Genomic DNA, 3,857 nt, shown 5'->3' with positions numbered 1-3,857 from the left:
TTCTCGCGATAAAACGCGAAAAGGCCGCGAGGAAGCCTGGGGTACTAAGGTCACTAGTGGCTTCTAAGTGGATGGCCTTAGTGGAAAAACAGACGAAAAGGCATACCTAGCCTTTTGACAGTCGACATCCCCTACCGCGGTAGCTTCCCTTGACATCGCCATATGGGCGAATATTGTTTCAAATTGAATCATATGATCTGGCATCAACTGATTTGGACACACATGATACGACGTGACTTCATTTAATACGATTTGCTATGATTTCTCAAGTGATATACTTTAAAAAGCTTTGGTTTTGGTTTAACATGATAATATGGGATCTAATATCTCATCTCTGCTTAGTCCATTTACTGGTCTTAGCGCTATAATTTTTACATTTAAAAGCATTTTCATACGCATTTTGTCGAACTTTCCGACCTGTTTAGATATTTCATTATCTGACGCTCAATAATTCCAACCGTCAATGACGATGTTAACAGATGCGCCGTTTTATACAGCTGTTTTGTTATGACGTCACACGATACAGAGATCACATCTAAGCAGACTAAATTAACTGACCTAAGCTCCATAACTTTTACTATAAAAAGCTTTAAATGCATTTTTCGAGTTTACTTGATCTGATATCTGATTTAGTTTGACATTTTCTGAGTCGTGATCAGATATATAGCGATCTGCTAATATGATTATTTCATATGATACTTCCGATGCGACATTTTTTTTTTTTAAGTTGTGTGCAATTTCTACATTTGTCAAATCAATATTTATTCGCACAATTCAATTTTTTTATTGGTACAAAAGAGTTTAATTTGAAGGGCATATAATTGTAATGTAAATCCGCCTTATAGGTCACAAGCCAACCTAATGAAACCGCACTGCGTTTTTTTTTTTTGCGCACGCAAACAATCTGCGTTTTTTGCCCCAACCCAAATAAGCATGTGTTGCGACAATGTAAAGCATGTGTGCAAACATCAAATAATAATGTCACGCAGAACAAAAATTGGAAATCGAGTTAGGATTTCATGCAGCAAATTCAATTTGGCTTGCTCTCATACAAGTTGTATGTGCATGAGACATTTTTGACTGAAAATGACATGCGTGCGTTTACATTAGATTGGCTTGTCAAACCGTTTTAAAACCAGTATAAAAGAACTTATTATAAACTAACTTGGTCGTTTCCACCAAATTAAATTCGACTTACGTTCTTGGTCGCAATGTCGGTCCAATCGCTAATGCATCTCGGTAGTTTGAGGAACGTGATCCTTGATCTGCAATTGTTTGTGTAGTTGCCTCGTATGTATTTCCTGTACACACCTGCAAATTTCAAAACAAGACTGAGAAACTAATTCGTCATCAAATTCAATGCTACTGGGTTTATAATTACCTGGTCAACGAGTTCTTTCCGATAAACTGTCAGATATTAATAATGCTTCAGGTACTAATGTGCTCAGAGTCCCGTAACCCAGCTTGTGTGGGATGTGAAAGAGAGCAGACACATAATTGGAACGTTTCTATTCCTCGCAAGACGTCATAAAAGCAGTCACAGCTACTTCACCCACTGCAGCACGTACAACAAACATGCGTATGCCATCCATACGAGTTGCTGTAAGCATCTCATGCGGGTTAATATATTTTACAGCCGTAAGCGATATACTATCCGCACCGATAGTGCGATATAAATGTCACTATACAGTGTGCACACCATTAGCATTGACGATATTGAAACGTCCATCTTCGCGAACAGTAGCTATCTCCTTTTCATACGTTGAAATACCAGTGCATGGGGCTGCATCTCCGCTGTCATCAAATTTGTGGAAAATGTCACTTTGCGGTTTCTGCTTCAAAAGATCTTCTTCAACTGCGCGCTTTACCTCTAGTATGCTTTTACGACCATCCGCACCGCTAACTGCACAAAAATCATTTTCTATGAATTCCATGCCCGTAATGTCGCTACTAAAGATTGCTTGTCACTGCACTGTGGTACAAATTCATTAAAGTCATCGGCGTATTGATTTTGCTGCAATCTCCACATGCGAACAAAATTGGATGGATTGGTATGTCCCAAGTGCCAGTCAAGAACCTGGCGCTTGCTTCCACCTTGTCCGGAAGCCATTGTATTTTGGATATTTTCTCCGCAACGAAAAAAAAAAAACCTATTTACTCTTGTGTTCATTGAAGTTTTATTATAAAACAATCCTTTTATTTCGGTACAAAAACCAATGGCAAAAACACTGATATCAAGCCGCTTTTGTCTATTTTAGGTTAGGGAAAATAGCATAAGGCATATCTCCTACCTCTTTCATTCCAACCAGCTGGTAAAATTTCGGAGCCAAGATCATCTTGTGTTAACGTTTTTCTTTTGGGAAAACAATGTGACTGCTTTTTAAAACTATTAACTAGAAGATCGTGTCATATACCCACATCCTCACCAACTCCAATGCATAGCATCTTATAATGCTTTACAAGCGGACAATATGCTAATGTTATCTAATACATCGGTCATTTTATCCAGCTTGTTCAATCGTTTATATAACGACTCCCAATGAAAAAAAATAGTAATAATAATAGTTGGCGTCTACGCCGCCACCAGGTGCAGAGGATCCTGCTCTTCCAGTCGACATTTCTGCGCTGTGCCCAAAATTTTCTTCGTAGGTCACCAAAATGGTGATGAAACATCGTGCAGTGGCATTGAAAAATCTATTACTTGACCTGAGTTGAATGCAAATATACTAATTATCAAGTTAGTAATTCACAGCCCACTTAAATATACCAATTTATATGTATGCATGCACAGACTGCTGCCGCATTGCTAGCAGAGGTATAGAATAATTTGTACGTCCAACTTTGAGGTGTATTTCGTTTCTTAAAAAAAGATCTATTGTTCTGCAAACCGATGCACAAAAAAATGGCAACTCACTAGCCAAGGCAAAGCCGAAAATTTCTGCGAAAATTTCCAAATTTCGCTTCTTGCTTTGGTACTTTTTCCGGCAGTTGTTTGTTTAAAAGGAAATTAAAAATAATTTGGGCAATGGGATGAACGCGAGTATCATCTCCACGCCATTGCACGTGGTTTCGCGGAAGTTTGTTGTTGATTCGTGGGCATAGTGTATAACCTCGGTGATGATAATCTAATTTACAGACATTTGGGTCTCACGTGAAGTATGTGAGTGCAATTGTTTCCACATCCTGTGCTGTGACTGCCACTATATGTATTAGTATCACTGTGACGTTGAAAAAAAAAAACCCTGCAAAGAAAGAATCATTAGTAATCAAATTCCCAATTTATGAAGCACTTACCTTTTTGTCTCGATATGCGTACGCACGCCTCGCGCTCTAGGAGATGAAAGAAAACGCAACGGGAAAAAATCGTACGATGTCATCCCGTTGTCCCAATTCATGGGAGTTTCCATTCAATATACGTATGTGTGTATGAATGTTCCCGAGCATTGTTTTTTCTTTTTTGTCTTTGCTGCCGGTAAATATCTACCAGTACGCGAACCTTTTAAGAGGAAAATGTTGGTAGACACAAAAAAAATGAAAATAGTAGTAGTTGGTAGATTTTTTACCAAGAAAACAACAGCTATAGTTCTTATTTGTCCCAAACACTTAATAATTTATTATAAAACAAAATAACGCGAATTTCAAGGAAATAACACTTTAAAACTCGTAAACAAGAAAAAATTACATGTACATTTGTATATACCTATGTACATTGCTTATTCCTATACGACACTCACTTTTTCCTGTATCGTGAGTGTGAAATACCGACAAACATGCACCAAAACGTCTAATCACAACAACAATTTTCCAATGTACCAAAAGTCCTGCCACAAAATAACCGATCTCGGCAGGTAATCGTT

At 38.0% G+C, this 3,857-nt stretch overlaps 1 pseudogene; it reads right to left on the bottom strand.

The window, feature by feature from the left end:
* Positions 1 to 1,428: 1,428 nt before the first annotated feature.
* On the bottom strand, positions 1,429 to 2,170 carry LOC137235126 (nucleoporin Nup43-like; annotated as a pseudogene).
* Between the last annotated feature and the right edge of the window lie 1,687 nt (positions 2,171 to 3,857).

The sequence above is a fragment of the Eurosta solidaginis genome, chromosome X (genome assembly GCF_040869045.1).
Source record: "Eurosta solidaginis isolate ZX-2024a chromosome X, ASM4086904v1, whole genome shotgun sequence".
NCBI lineage: Eukaryota > Metazoa > Arthropoda > Insecta > Diptera > Tephritidae > Eurosta > Eurosta solidaginis.
The sequence above is the reverse complement of the archived record's forward strand: the minus strand, read 5'-3'. Positions and strand labels throughout refer to the sequence as shown.